Source organism: Hibiscus syriacus, unplaced genomic scaffold, assembly GCF_006381635.1.
Source record: "Hibiscus syriacus cultivar Baekdansim isolate YM2019G1 unplaced genomic scaffold, ASM638163v2 tig00117040_pilon, whole genome shotgun sequence".
NCBI classification, from domain to species: Eukaryota; Viridiplantae; Streptophyta; class Magnoliopsida; order Malvales; family Malvaceae; genus Hibiscus; species Hibiscus syriacus.
Window position 1 is genome coordinate 663034 of NW_024063535.1, and position 17426 is coordinate 680459.

Below are 17426 nucleotides of genomic sequence, written 5' to 3' on the forward strand. Positions count from 1 at the left end.
AAAACTCACTCAAAAGATAACCTTAAATTAATGTTTTCCACAGTGAAAAAAGTATGGACACTTTTATAAAAAGGATAGACACTTTACAATATAACCATTACCTATTACATTATATAAACGATACCTATTACATTATATAAGGGCTACCTATTACATCTTATGTAATTTATGTTTCAATTTTTTTAACAGTGTACTGCGAATTTAAAATGATAATATACTTGTAGTTATTGTACATACCTAAATATGTACTGCGAATTTAATGTTGTACCCACCCTTTAACTACAGAAACATGTTCAAAATGAACCTTCGTTTACATATCCATCAACTCCTGGAGCACTGAACTTGCACAACAAAATTTTTGCCATGGATAATACTGATGTAGACAATGTTAAGCCAACCGAGGAATGCCATGAAGTACATAATGTTGATGAATCTGACAGATTGGTTGGTCAGCTCTTCTGTTCACGTGATCAAGCTTGGCACTTTTACAAGGGATTCGCACGGGAACATGGGTTTAGTGCACGTAAGGGAACAACACGGCTTGACGTGGAAGGGAATGTGAAGACACAAGAATTTTGTTGTTCCAAAGAAGGGTTTCGAGTATCAAAAGTCAATACTGTTGATCGTCAACGTGCTCATACGCCAGTCACAAGAACAGGATGTAAGGCTAGAGTCGTAGTTACAGCAACAAATACAAACGATCAGTGGGTTATAAGTAAGTCTGATCAGAAACATAATCATGCATTGTGCACATCTGCTATGACACCATTTATGCGTTCTAATCGAGCTGTAAGTAAGGCTGATATCGATGAGGCAACAACATTGAAAGAGGTCGGTGTTGGCACGTCACAAGTAATGAACTATTTAACGCAGCAGGCAGGGGGCTATCATAATGTTGGATTTACACATAAAGACCTCTACAATGCACTTCAAAGAGGTAAAGCAAAGGAAATCGTCGATGGGGATGTGAATGCGCTTATTGCCTACTTTGATTATAAGAAACATGATGATCCCGGGTTTTTTATGACATACTCGGTAGACGAATCGGGGGCATTGTATAATCTTATTTGGTCGGATTCTACATCGAGATCGGATTACACATGCTTCGGTGATGTAATTGCGTTCGACACAACGTACAAAGATAATTTGTATGGTCGACCAATTATGCCTATTGTTGGTGTCAATCATCACCATAACACAATTGTGTTTGCCACTGCCATAATCGCTGACGAAACGTCTCAATCTTTCGAGTGGGTGCTACAGAATTTTTTAGAAGCCATGATGAATAAATCACCTATTTCTGTTGTAACCGATGGGGATAGGGCAATGCAGAGGGCTATCAAATCTGTTATCCCTTATGCTAAGCACAGATTATGTTCTTGGCATCTTTCTCGCAATGCACAAGCTAACATTGGTGACCCAAAGTTTACAGCAGCATTCTCAAAATGCATGGCTTCCTGGTGGACAACCAAGGAATTTGATATTCAATGGCGTTCGATTGTTTCAGAATTCAACGTCCAAAAGCATCCATGGGTGATTGAGAAGGGAAATACACGACACTTATGGGCACAAGCATATCTAACCGGTCATTTCTTTGCCAATATTCGCTCAACACAAAGGTGCGAGTCTATGAATGCTTCACTAGCTATTGCACTGAAACACAAGAAGACATATTTAGATGTTGTTCGTGCAATTGAAGATGGAATTAGTAGAATGCGTATGAACGAGTTGAAAGCGGATTACTTAAGTTCCCATACGAAGCCCTTCCAGATCACAAAACTGGTCGACCTTGAAAGCCATGCCGCTGCGATTTTTACCCGCGAATCTTTTCGTGTGTTCCAAGATGAACTTACACGGGAGACATTGTACCGGATTGAGGCAGAGATTAAGTCCTTATCAGATGAATGTCAACATTATATTTTGTCAAAGTACGCAGAAAAAATAGGAAATTTGAAATTAGTTTTGATTCTCGTACGAAAACTCTAATTTGCTCCTGCAAAAAATTCGAGACCGTTGGACTTCCGTGTCGCCATCAACTTCACATTTTGAAGCAATTGGACTACACATATTTGCCCGGGACTTTGATTCAAAGTAGGTGGACTAATGATGCGAAGGCTTCTGCACCCAGCTATGTTGATTTGAATGTGTCTCCAGAAGTGATGCAAATGGCAAGGTTCGCTGCTCTACGTTCAACGTCAAGTAGGTTATGCTACATTGCATCAAAGACAGACGAGTCTTTCAAAACCGCAAGAGATGAGATGAAAAAACTAATAGAAGAATTAGAAAACTCGTTTGGTTTGAATCATTCAGTCAACCAGAGCATTGTAGTAAACAATGTTCGTGACCCTCAACGAAAACAACGCAAGCGAAAAGAAGTGCCGAAGAACAAGGTCGAGAAGCAAATTAGGCGATGTGGGTACTGCAACGGTGAGGGGCATAACAAACTAACATGTCCTCAAGTCAAGCTTAGTTTGAGTACAAGCACACAGCCTACATCAACTGATTTTTTCGAAGACGGAATGGAATGACAACGATCTCCATATAATATATCGTAAGTATCAACATCACTCCTATTGTATGTACATATAAATTTTTGAATGAAGCAAGAAAAACCGCGTTACTTCAAATTACCGACACTTTTTTAAATGGTATGGACATAAAGTACCGACACAATATTAAAAAGTGTCGATATAGGTTGTAGACCTATTCGCTCATAAAACCGGTATATTTATACCGGTTATATTACAAAATTATCTATTACATTATAATTATGGGTTCCGATGTGTAAAATGTCGACACTTTTTTAAATTGTATCGACACATTTTTCTTCCAATATGGACATAAAGTACCGACACAATATTAAAAAGTGTCGATATAGGTTGTAGACCTATTCGCGCATAAGACCGGTATATTTATACCGGTTATATTACAAATTATCTATTACATTATAATTATGGGTTCCGATGTGTAAAATGTCGACACTTTTTTAAATTATATCGACACAATTTTCTTCCAATATGGACATAAAGTACCGACACAATATTAAAAGTGTCGATATAGGTTGTAGACCTATTCGCGCATAAGACCGGTATATTTATACCGGTTATATTACAAAATTATCTATTACATTATAATTATGGGTTCCGATGTGTAAAATGTCGACACTTTTTTAAATTATATCGACACAATTTTCTTCCAATATGGACATAAAGTACCGACACAATATTAAAAAGTGTCGATATAGGTTGTAGACCTATTCGCGCATAAGACGGTATATTTATACCGGTTATATTACAAATTATCTATTACATTATAATTATGGGTTCCGATGTGTAAAATGTCGACACTTTTTTAAATTATATCGACACAATTTTCTTCCAATATGGACATAAAGTACCGACACAATATTAAAAAGTGTCGATATAGGTTGTAGACCTATTCGCGCATAAGACCGGTATATTTATACCGGTTATATTACAAAATTATCTATTACATTATAATTATGGGTTCCGATGTGTAAAATGTCGACACTTTTTTAAATTGTATCGACACATTTTTCTTCCAATATGGACATAAAGTACCGACACAATATTAAAAGTGTCGATATAGGTTGTAGGTTGTAGACCTATTCGCGCATAAGACCGGTATATTTATACCGGTTATATTACAAATTATCTATTTTATTATAAAATGTTGAAAGTGTCCATACTTTTTATAAAAAGGATCGAAACTTTTTTTAAAGATATGTAATTTATGTTTCAATATTTTTTAAGTATGTTTCATGTTTTCCACCTACATATTAATTTAATAATTTCATTTGCACAAAAAATTAGTTGATTGTGTTGATATTTTATAAAATAATATTAAGAATTTTTAATTTAACAATAATATATACCGTAACGTAAAAAATTAATCATTATACGCCTATAATTACTAAATTAATATCTTAAAACTCACTCAAATGTATATGTACACATAGAAGCAATATGGAATAATTAATGAAATATACATACAATATAATCACACCAAAATTTAAATACACAAGAATGTTCAAATAATGTACCGACAAACAAAATTAATCCGATGAAAAAGGGTTGTTTCTAACGAAGTCCGGACATTAGAGGCCTTCAACAAATTTTCCAAATACTCTCGTATGTTTCCGCCTTTTTCTGAGGACATACATAAATAATTTCAATTATCAAACTAATGAGGTGCAATTTTACTAACAATAAATTAAATTCGCATAAGCATGAATAAATTTGTGTCATACCTAGAGCTTTGTCGTTCGAATGGGAAGCAGCGTCAAAGGTATGTGGACATATGTAATTGTATTTCTATATAACACATAAGTTGTTAAAATAATCAATGTCTGAACACCTGTTCAACTGATCAGAAACATATTGCATAAATGCAACCTACCGGATTATAAATCATTTTTTTCCGCTGAATCATCGACCAAAAGTGTATTTAGCTCGTTAAAATCTGGACACGCGTTCCAAACATCATTGAGATCTTTACAATAGGTAACAGAATCGTATGTTTTGCATTTTTTTGATCCTGTTCACAAACAGTCGAACATAAATATGTAGGAATCATAGACAAGGAAAAGTCAGCAAACTGTAATGACATTCATCTTACCCACACGAATAGAAAATGCTCGGAAAATACAGGTAGTTTCTCAAGTACACGGTCGACGTTATGCCTGAGATTGTAATCAAGATTGAATGTTAACATTCAAATGTATATTAACGATTTTGACTACAGTAATTCAATTGCCTCAAACATGTTCTAACCTCATCTTTGAAGACCAAAGGGCAACAACAAAATTGTCGACACAAAATTGCATAAATTCAAATAATCCTCTTCTGAGGACAACATCTACAACATGAAGAAAATGAGATTAAAGTTCTACGCTTATATGTTAAAATAATGGATACAAAAGAATAGAATTAAAACCTGCCGGCAGTCTTGGGATGTAGGCAAGGACACCATTGAGATCAAAAATTAAAAGTTTTCTTGAAGGCGGCGTTGCAGACACGATATACTTGTTTGGATCATCATCTTCATCATCATCGTCATCATCATCATCATCGTCATCTTCATCGTCAGCTTCATCTTCTGCGACCGATTGGTTGTCCACATCTGTTAAAAGAAAATAAAATAAAGTTCAGAACGTGTAAATGTTAAGAAACATAGATAATGAATTACCTAACTCGTTTGATGTCGTTGACGTAATTCGTTACGCAACATGGAGACTTCACGTTGCAATGATGAAATATCGGATCGCATTCCACTCACAAGGGAATCAATATGCTCCCGAAAATTGACCATGTATTCCATCACGGTCTTAATTGTGACATCCTCTGCAACTGTTGCTTCTTCCATCATTGCGTCTCCACTTGGTTGCTCTTCTTCATGGCCAACGGGGTCCATTTCCTCCCTCTCTTGATCTAATCCGACCTCCTTGACACGCTTCCAACCGAGTTTTTCAACAAAATCATATCCCGCTTTTTTAATAAATACCATGTCAATCTTGCGGGTTAATCGAACAGGGGCGTCATGCGAAAAATCAACTTCCTTCTTCTTCAACAGATGGGTGATGACACATCCATATGGTAGTGTAGTTGAAATTGTTGCTCCCTTTGTGACCATATATACAATTGTATTAAATATGAGTTTTGCAATGTTTGGAGCCGTTTTGGATTTATACTTTGCTATCCACCAATAATCGCTGTCTCGAAGCGTTGAATGTTTTCCCCCACTAGGCCGGATATACCATGTGAGCATTTTGTGAAACACTCTCGACTCTACATCGAGGTGAATTGGGCTATTTCTAGTAACCCGTTTAATTGTAGACCAATCTACACCATTTTCATCTGAATCCCCTGTATTCGCTACACCTAAACCCTCCGCAATAGTTTCTGGAGATATATATATCCTTCCCCATGACATGTGTATTAATTCCTATTATATTAGTCTTATTAGGCTCGTGCTGTAAGGAAGCATTGTTGTAGAAGACTCTAACTAGGTTGGGATAATATCTTGGTTCTACACCAAGGAATTCAAGCCAACCCCAAGATGTAAATGTGGATTTAAAACTAAATGCATATTTATCATCAAACAAGAAACCCAGGTCAATGACACGTTCGGGACGAATCTTCCTTACTTTAAAACTCGTCTGCCATCTTTGTTTCTCCATGTCGGATCTAAAGTTCAGAGTTTCGAAGGACCTGATTTCCTCAGAAGAATCGTTTGTTACAGAAGGAGGTGGTTGAGAAGAACTGGGTTGAGAAGAGCTTTGAGAAAGACCTCGCTTCTGACGCTGACGTTTTGGAGCCATTTTGGTTGGATGCTACCCCTATTACAATGGAACACAAACACATTCAGGATAAAAACTCCAATATAGAAATCAATCAAACCCATAAAATATCGATAAATTTACCTGAATATCTGATCGTCACTTATGATAACGGTAGAAGGAAGAAAGAGGAGAGGAAGATCTGCCTGCTTGCATTTATGTTTAGGGTTTCTCGATTAAGAGTACTATATAAACGGTGGAAAACACTTGATATTTAAATTAGTATCGACACAAAATATATAGTGTCGACACATTATTTAGACATATTCTCTCATAAAACCGGTATTATTGTACCGGTTAGATTGAAAAATTACATATTACATTATACTTTTGGGTTCGATGATTTTGGGATCGACACTTTTTATATATGGATCGACACTTTATGGGTGCACCTTGTTTTTAATTCATTCTGGGAAAAAATATCGACACAAACTATATTAGTGTCGACACATTATTTAGACTTATTCTCTCATAAAACCGGTATAATTGTACCGGTTAGATTGAAAAATTACATATTACATTATACTTTTGGGTTCGATGATTTTGGGATCGACACTTTTTATATATGGATCGACACTTTATTGATGCACCTTGTAAAAATTCATTCTGGAAAAAAATATCGACACAAACTATATTAGTGTCGACACATTATTTAGACTTATTCTCTCATAAAACCGGTATAATTGTACCGGTTAGATTAAAAAATTACATATTACATTATACTTTTGGGTTCGATGATTTTGGGATCGACACTTTTTTATATATGGATCGACACTTTATGGGTGCACCTTGTTTTTAATTCATTCTGGGAAAAAAATATCGACACAAACTATATTAGTGTCGACACATTATTTAGACTTATTCTCTCATAAAACCGGTATAATTGTACCGGTTAGATTAAAAAATTACATATTACATTATACTTTTGGGTTCGATGATTTTGGGATCGACACTTTTTTATATATGGATCGACACTTTATGGGTGCACCTTGTTTTTAATTCATTCTGGGAAAAAAATATCGACACAAACTATATTAGTGTCGACACATTATTAGACTTATTCTCTCATAAACCGGTATAATTGTACCGGTTAGATTAAAAAATTACATATTACATTATACTTTTGGGTTCGATGATTTTGGGATCGACACTTTTTTATATATGGATCGACACTTTATGGGTGCACCTTGTTTTTAATTCATTCTGGGAAAAAAATATCGACACAAACTATATTAGTGTCGACACATTATTTAGACTTATTCTCTCATAAAACCGGTATAATTGTACCGGTTAGATTGAAAAATTACATATTACATTATACTTTTGGGTTCGATGATTTTGGGATCGACACGTTTTATATATGGATCGACACTTTATTGATGCACCTTGTTTTTAATTCATTCTGGAAAAAAAATATCGACACAAACTATATTAGTGTCGACACATTATTTAGACTTATTCTCTCATAAAACCGGTATAATTGTACCGGTTAGATTAAAAAATTACATATTACATTATACTTTTGGGTTCGATGATTTTGGGATCGACACTTTTTTATATATGGATCGACACTTTATTGATGCACCTTGTAAAAATTCATTCTAGAAAAAAAATATCGACACAAACTATATTAGTATCGACATGACCCTTAATGTGTATAAGAAACATGTACAACAACATACTGCTAACTTTTCTCATCTCATTCATAATTATATTCACATAAAAAAATATAAATCGTATACAAAATTATAAATCGTATACAAAATTATAAATCTTATACAAAATTAACTCGACATTTACATCATTGCATCCTTTTGTTATTCTTATGTAATATTGCGGCTTTTGTTATCTCCTGTCTTCGTTCATTTTGATTGTGGCTTACGAGATCATTTAATACTCGCGATCGATCCCAGTCTCCAACAACCTATATTCAAATTGTCAGAACGTTAAGTATTGTCAACTACAACATTCAATCTACGGCTTTTAACAATTTTACCACAAACAATTTTTTCTATCCACTTACAAAATCACCAGTTGCCCCTGTAGAACCGATCGATTCCATCCACATCATCACATACATGCCGCAATCATATCTGTTACAAAATTTGAAAACCACACATGTCAATTATGATGAATACTGCATAAATTAAGCTTTCTATTTGTGATAACATCTCATACCCATTCAATTGCTTATTCTTCTTATGCTCCACAAATTTGAAGTTTTTCAAGGGATACTTTCCTAGAGATCCACATGACTCAACCCAAATGCGTTTCTTATTATAAGAATCTAATATTTTAATCTGCATTAAAATAGAAGAAGTTATGCACCAAAAAAATTATGCATTATAATTTACATAATGTCCTTTCATACATACATACATACCAATCTCTTAGCATCCTTCACTCTCTGTTTAGCTGCTTCAGTTGTAAACATACTATCATATATTGTTACAACATGATCTACCATATCCAACACCAACAGATACCAGTGTGAATTATGGTAGTTTATTGTGATCATTATCTGCAACAAATTTCACACCCAATTTGACAAAATTCAACATTCTATATCCGAAAACATCATTTGCAATTGGTATGGTGTCTTACCTTCTCACAGTCCGTGAATTTCACATAGTTATCCAATATGACACCCCAGAAGGTAGAAATATTCTCAACACTTTCTTTATTGTTGGCTTCCAACGCCTGTTGCTGTAATTACGCAACAAACATTATTAATTTACCGTCTATAACACTACTTTTCAATATTTATTAATTTAACTCACCACTAAGAGGTATGGAAGGTAGCCAATCCTCCGGTGTGACTTTTGAGAATCGTAGCATATGGTCCAGGCGAGCAAATCGATAACCTAACAAAATTAATTACACAATCAGAACATATTCAATAAGTTTTATTTATTTTCTACTTTCTACTTACCACACCGCCAACCCATTCTGTAGGCTTCAACGTTGCAACGTCGTATACAGTAGCGAATTGATTTCCCATTGATATTACAGAATATCTGTATGAATCATTAGGATTAATATCTTGTCATGAAATATTTAAATATCACTCACAAAACAATATATTTCACTTACCCCGATTCTAACTCGCTATTCCATAAATAATCACAAATTGCAGCTTCGATGTCATCAATTCCAGTTGGAATGTCCGCTTTTTCAACCTACAATTTTGCATACAAATTTTTGTCACAACAACATAATAAAAATCAAATTAAGTATTCTTTTATTAAACTTACCTTCTGCTTCTTCTTCTGGGGTGCAGGACATTCCGAATCCAAAACTGCTGCTATGACACTCTCCGGTGTATAAAGCACATTGGGCCTCTCCTTCCTCCTCATTTCTTCCATCTCTTCTTCTTCCTCCTCCCTCTTTTCTTCTTCATATTTTTTCAGTTCATCGTACTTTTTTTCTACATAGCTCTTCATATCTTTTATTTCACCCTTCAATTGAGCTCCTTCATCCGAGTATTTATCAACCACCCCCTTCACCCCCGTAAGTTCACTCCTCAAATCAACAACCTCCTTCACCACTCCCTCAAATTTTTCTCCCGTCACCATCTTAATATCACCCCTTAACACCGAAACTTCTTTCACCACTTCACCCCTCAACACCTCTACTTCTTTCACCACTCCATCTATTTTTCCTTCCACTACCCCTTATGCCTCTCGAGTTTCTCTACGACTTGATCAAGTTTCTCTTCGACTCTTGATTGTCTTTGCATGATTTCAAATTGGATTTTTTTGATATCAGCCAATTCAGACATCAAAATGTCGAAGTTACTCTGTTTTGCTTCACCGTCGTCCCACTCACCTTCATCCCCCAATACAACCATCCCTCCTTTCTTCTCCTCTGCCTCCACTGCCTCCTCTACATCCTTGCCAATAACCTTCAAAAAATTAAATTACAATATTAAGACATTGATTATATTCTTAATATTATTTAATTACATTTATTACCATTTCTTGCTTCTTCCCTCTATCCAACTTCAACTTCACCATCACTCTAACCACCTCTTCCTTCCCCCATGCACGGATGCGTGCCACTCCGGTTCTTTCATAAGCCGGCACTGCCTCACAGCCCGACCAAAAATCGAACAGTGCAACCTGCATTTATAAAATTAGAATTTTTATATAAAAACACAAAAAAGTGATTCAACTCATTTACCTCTAAGATTGCTATGCACCCTTTGAGGTATCTCTGGCTGCCCTTTTTAAAGGTGATAATTGATTCAATCAATCTCGAATGGATATATTCAGCCCAATTGAATTCACCCTTCAAGCCTTCATCGCAAATGAGCTTCATATATTCCTTGTTCGTTGACGTATCACCGTTGGACAAAGAAATATACCGACAAGGTACAATAGAACTCGGGCCTTCAGCTCATCCCCCAAGTAAGATCCACTTTTGATATCCTCTTCAACTTCAGTATATGTCACCTTATGATTCAAACCATATTTGGAGGCAAGTGCTTTCCAGTTCTTACTCCTACAGACTTCTATAACACTTTTGCCTTTGTTTTGTACCCCCAATACGGCTGCAGCAGTCGATACCCCCAGAGGGAATGAATAATCACCATACTTAGCCATACATTGACTGACGTCAAATTGTGCCATCAAGGATCGACACAATTCCCTCCGAATAGGTCGATCCCTTACTCCGATCAACGATCCAAAACCTATTTCTCCCAGCACATTCAACTGACCCTTCTCCTTAAGGTGTTTAATTAATAAATTCACCCTTTTAATGCTGCATCTTGTCGAAACTTCCTACATTTTTTAACAATATATATGTTATAGTTCTTATATTTTTGTATCAACGTATTTACAAGTTTAATGAATACCTTATTTTCATGTGCTTTCCTCCGTTCTTTGTATTCTTTACTATCATTCCTTGACTGTGTGATGTAAGGTTCCTTTTCAGCATCACTCATTGAATTCCATTTGGACCTCACATCTTTTTTCACCTAATATAAACATAAACGTTTCTTAATCAATACATTAACACTAAATACTAATACTACTCAATGTCAATTTCATTTTACATACCGAACCGCTCTGTGTGCCATCTCCCTTCATCCTTTTGCATTCGGCCATACTGTTAACATTTAAAATTTGTAATCAATTTAAAGTTTATCGATACTTTAATCCAATTACCATTTCAACAATAATAACAAAAAGACATTGATACTTACTAGAAGTACATATATCCCCCTTTGGTTGCTTTCGAGTCTCGGCCTCAATTTCAAAGTCATCTGCTCCACCAACAATTTTCCAACCCATTGACTCCATTTTTCCTTCATATATCAGTTTACGCAAATCAAATTATTTTGTTACATACACTTTTCAATATACAAATATAGATAACTACTCTTGTGGTAAAACGGTTTTCTTCAAAAGAATTTGAATGGCCACACCAAAATGTGTCGGCACATTTATACAACCTATAATATCATTTTCTACCTATAATATTTAATAAAAGTATCGACATTTATCGTTTTCCTTGAATATCTATTTCTACCTGCAATCGGTCCCAAATGCTTCCTTACTCCAAAACCCCAAACAACACATAAAAAACCCTATCGCGATTACTGTAATAATAAAAAATTAGGGTTTCGACAACATACTTTTCGATTCGACTGCAGCAACAAACAAACAAACTTCGCTTTAGAAACGCCTTCTGAAATGCAGCAACAATTACTCTTCGATTTCAAAAACTCGTCCGTTCTATCTATTTTCAGAGGATATTTAGCTTATATTTTCATCGGATATGTTATTTATATTTAATCGATACAAATACAAAGTGTCGATACTTTTATGTCAGGTGTCGATACTTTCGAAAGGATAATTACCTATTTCTTTGAAAGTGTCGATAATTTATTACACGTACTTACGAAAGTATCGACACTTTCAATATATCCGGTATCATTTTACCGTTTTTATCATTTTGATACCGGTTTTATCATATTTTTACCTGTTATATCGTTGTGGATCGATATTTTTTTTTAAAGTATCGACACATTATAGGCGCTATAACTGCTTCTCTTTTAAATTCACAAAGTGTCGATCCTTATATAACGTATCGACACTTTTAATTTTACCGGTTTTATCATTTTGTTACCGGTTTTATCATATTTTTACCTGGTATATCGTTTTGGATCGATATATTCTTAAAAGTATCGACACTTTTTAGGATTTAAAACTGCTTTTAAAGTTATGTAATTTATGTTTCAATTTATTTAATAGTGTTTTATGTTTTCCACCTACAATATTAATTTAATAATTTAATTTACACAAAATTTTATTTGATTGTTTTGATATTTTATAAAATATTATTTAGAATTTAAATTTAACAATATTAACCAAATATAATAATAAATATGTTTTCAACAGTGAAATAAGTATGGACACTTTTATAAAAATGATATATACTTTTTTGAAAGTTATGTAATTTATGTTTCAATTTTTTTAATAGTGTTTCATGTTTTCCACCTACAATATTAATTTAATAATTTCATTTACACAAAAAATTATTTGATTGTTTTGATATTTTATAAAATATTATTTAGATTTTAAATTTAACAATATTAACTAAAGATAATAATAAATATATTTTCACAGTGAAATAAGTATGGACACTTTTATAAAAAGGATAGATAATTTACAATATAACAGGTAAAAATATGACAAAACCAGATTCATTATGACAAAACCGGTAAAATTTACTTGATATGTTAAAAGTATGGACACTTTTATAAAAAGGATAGATACTTACCGATAACCAAAGTTTACCGGTTACCAAATTTTTTAATAGTTTTTCATATTTTCTACCTAAAACATTATTAGTTGTCAACATAATAGGTACCGCTAAACCGAATTTATTAAATACATTTTAATGTATCCGGTAATACTGTATATTAGCCGTATATTAACCCGCCTTTCCTGAGACATTCCCCTGCTAATCACTTCTCTCTCTTTTATTCAAATGATTACCCACTTTCATTAATAATAATAATTAAGAAAAAATAAACTAGCGGTGACTGCACGTGCCATGTCTTAATTGGATATTAATTAATTAAGCATGTGCTGTTTGGTAGGGTAGCCTGGACCTTGTAATTGGGATTTGATGAAAGTCAAAAATATCCTTCCACCCTAATTTCGTACAAATTCAGAATAAAAAGTAGGGTAATTTACAAACGTACTCACTAAAGTTTACTTTCTCTTATTTTACTTATTGTATTTTTAATTTTTTTAATTTAATCACTAAATTTTATATATTTGGTGTCAATTAAAAGATTTTTAATCTTTAAAAGTCAGAACACTCGCGCACAAGAGCAACTGCATTACCCTCCTCCACATGACCTTCTTCGGCGGTGTTAATGGCTCTAATCTCCTCAGCTCGCCGAACACGGTAGATGACATTACAAAGAACACTTTTATTACAAAAAGCTTGGCTAGGCCTGTAAATGAACTGAACGTTCAGCGAACCGTTTATGAACTGTGCGGCGGAAAGTTCGTTTATGTGCGTTTATTTATTAAATGAACGAATATGAACAAGATTTTGTGTTCGTTTAATTAAATGAACGAACATGAACATATGTCTCGTTCGTTCATTTACGTTCGTGAACGTTCGGTTATGTTCGCTCGATTATGTTCGGTTATGTTTGTTTATGTTCGTTCGATTATGTTCGTTTATGTTTATTCATTTATGTTTAACTCAATCTTCTTAAATCAATTTTGGTGACCAATTTGTAAGTATCTTAAAAATATTAATTAATCTGATATTATGATGACCAATTCCATAATTAACCCAATTTTATTTGGAGATTAAATCCAATATGTTAACCTGTGAGGCACCTCGCACATATATTCATTTTCCTCTTTTTTTCCCAAACCCTAGTGTTCACTAGAGAGTGGAGACGATCGCTGAAAGCTTCAAAACAAGTTATATTATAGTGCAGTCTGAAGTTTTATAGGTATGTTTTCATATCTTTCTCTGTTTTATTTGGCTTAATAGTTGATATGTAAAGTTATTGTGTGTATCTTCACATCTAAAACTCAAGAAAACATCATAATTCTTTCTAGAAATAGATGGGAAGATAAAGGTAACAATCGGAAGTATATGAGCATCAGTAAAGAGAAAAATAAATAAAATTTGCCAGAAAATAAAACAAAGGTTTCTATACAATTTATGCAAAAGAGTGTAATAGTGGAAGTAATGGGTTTTTGAGGAAGAACCCATTAATAAGTAGAAAATACACTTTGACAATGAACTTTTGTTTTCATAGTTATTGTGTGACCTTTAGTTGTGGAATAGACTTTAGGTATGTTAAAATTTTGAATGGTGGTTTAGCAATAATATCAGTTATGATATGTAGCATCGAAGGGATTTCGGATCTATGTTATTGCCTTGTAGTCCAATTTGTACCGTTCGAAATCTTCATGCTGTTAAATTTTCTACTCTGTCAACGGAAAGGATCATTATTAACAAACCTCACTAAAGTCTGACATTGATGTCACAAAACTTTTAGCCGGCAAATTTATTAGAATAACGTAGTGGAAAATGATTGTTCATATGTAATCATAAACCACTAAGATAAATGTTATATCGTTAAATTAAAGTCGTGTGAATCATTTAATATATTTAAAAGATCGATCGAAATATTTAATATTTTCAAACATTTCATTACTGCTAATCAGCTCTTACGCTATTTATCACTGTAGATATGGTTGATTTGCATTGTCGACTATTTTTCATGAAAGAACAATGGAATGTAGGGTCTCCAACGTTTATGTTCTTTTATGTTCGTGTTCATTTATGTTCGTGTTCGTTTAAGTTCGTGTTCGTTTATGTTCGTTTATTTATTAAATGAACGAACATGAACAAGTTATATTCCTTAATAAACGAACATGAGCAAAAAAAATTTTGTTCGTTTATGTTCGTGTTCGTTTATGTTCGTTTATTTATTAAATGAACGAACATGAACATACCTTCGTTCGTGAGCGTTCGGTTCGTTTACAGACCTAAGCTTGGCAGATCAGCAAGGCATCACAAACGACGTCTCATCTGAAAATGGAATTAGGAAAAACTCATTATTGCAAAAAGCTTGAAATCGAAGACAAGTATATCAACAAAAATGAATCCTGGGATTTGGAGCAAACTATCAATGGAACTTCAAGAGCACATACTTTCCTTTTTGACTTATATAATGGTCTTGAATTTGAGGTTAACTTGTAAGCATTTCAAGTCTCTTGTGTTCTCCCTTTCTTTTATTTCCAAACACTTCTCTGCTTCTCATTTCTCTTCGCTTTTGTTGCTTTCCTATCCTCAATGCTATGGCCATTTCCCTCTCTATGACACGATCTGTGCGGCTTGGCGCAATTTATCACTACCCTTCTCTTTCTTGTCGCCTTCTGTTGCTCAGTTCAATCTCCTTTCGTCGTGTAATGGACTTTTCTGCTTCTCTATCCCATGTTCGTCTTCTTTCATTGTTTGCAATCTCTTGGCCAAATCTTCTAGGGTTATTCAATTGCATTTCTTCTCATATGCTTTTGAGATGCTTACTCTGCTTTCCACGATGAATGGATATAAACTCTTTTTGGTTTGCCCTAAATTCTCTTCCAACTATGCTTTTGTGTACGACTCCAAGGATCATTCATGACATCGTAAGATAGTGTTCTGCCGCTCCTCATTGAAAATTTCCAACAGAGAGGTGTGTCCTTCCATGGGTCTTTGTGTTTTGCTATTCCTGAACCCTATTGATTTGTAGCGTCGAGGGAAAAAGAATGGTTTATGGAGATGGGTTTTGAGAGAGACGATGAATAAGACAAAGGATATACATTAGAATAAAGATAGATAAAAACAAATTTGATCACATCGGCAAATGAACCAAAAAAAATGATCAAGTTACTTAAAGACCACCGACAAATCGCAAATCATACTCGAGCAATGTGAAAAACTATCAACGAATGTAAATCGGATATCCAAATCCAACCTGATGGTCCAAAGTAAGAAAGATCAACAAGATAACATATAAGCGTCATATTGATTAGTCGTAACGATGTCAAATTAATCCTTAGAAAATGATAAATGAAAACGACGGTCAAATTACTAAAAACATGCTATAAAGACATATAAAAACGTGTCATACATGAAAATTTAATAAATAAAAAAGACAAAAAATTAAAGATGTGATATAAGAAAAAGATAACATAAAAAATATAAACAGTCAACAACCAATATTAGAATTAATACTATCGTGGATAATAAAGACAAAAAAGAAAATTGATGAACCGCACACCAAGGATAAAAAACTAGGTTACTAGGTTAAAACAGAATTCGTTGTTTTATGAAAGTCAATTTAATATTGATTCTGTTTAATCTTAAATTTAAGTATATAAGATGAAAAATATCGTTATTAGAATTATACTTTTAATTTTATTCAATTTTAAATATAATTAGAATTTATGTAATTACAAAATATTTAAAAGTCATGAACCAGAAAGAAGAAAAAAACTAAAGTATATTACATAAAAAGTAAAAGTATTTATGCCTTTATGCCATTTTTCTTAAATATAGATATGCTTATATACTTTTTTTCTCTATCAAACTTATTCTTTTAATAATTTATTATCGGATTACATTTAAAAATGGTTTCTGTTGATTTACCTGGAATCCTGGGCAGAATCATTTTTTTTTAATCTTTTTGACCATTATGAAAGGGTTTTTAGCTGGATTCTGGCTAAGTTGCTAAAGCTTAGAAGTGAGGCTTGGAGACTGTTTTGCTCTAGCAGTAACTTGTCCCAAATTAAAGTTGGGTGGATATGGGACAACGTTCGGAGTAAGCTTGATAAGGTCAGTTGGCATCGTTTGGTGTGGTTCCCAGGGCATGTTCCAAAATTCTCCTTGATCTCTTGGATGATTATTTTGGACAGGTTGCCTACAAAGGATAGGCTTGCTAGGTTTGGCCTCAATATGGATGTCTCCTGTGGGCTGTGTAACTCTGGTATTGAGTCCCGAGATCACCTATTTTCTGTGTGCGTCTTTGCGAAGA

General features: G+C 33.8%; 1 pseudogene; it reads left to right on the top strand.

Annotated features, from left to right (window-relative positions):
* The first annotated feature begins 13729 nt into the window (after window positions 1-13729).
* LOC120197034 lies at window positions 13730-16135 on the top strand (annotated as a pseudogene).
* The last annotated feature ends 1291 nt before the right edge of the window (window positions 16136-17426 follow it).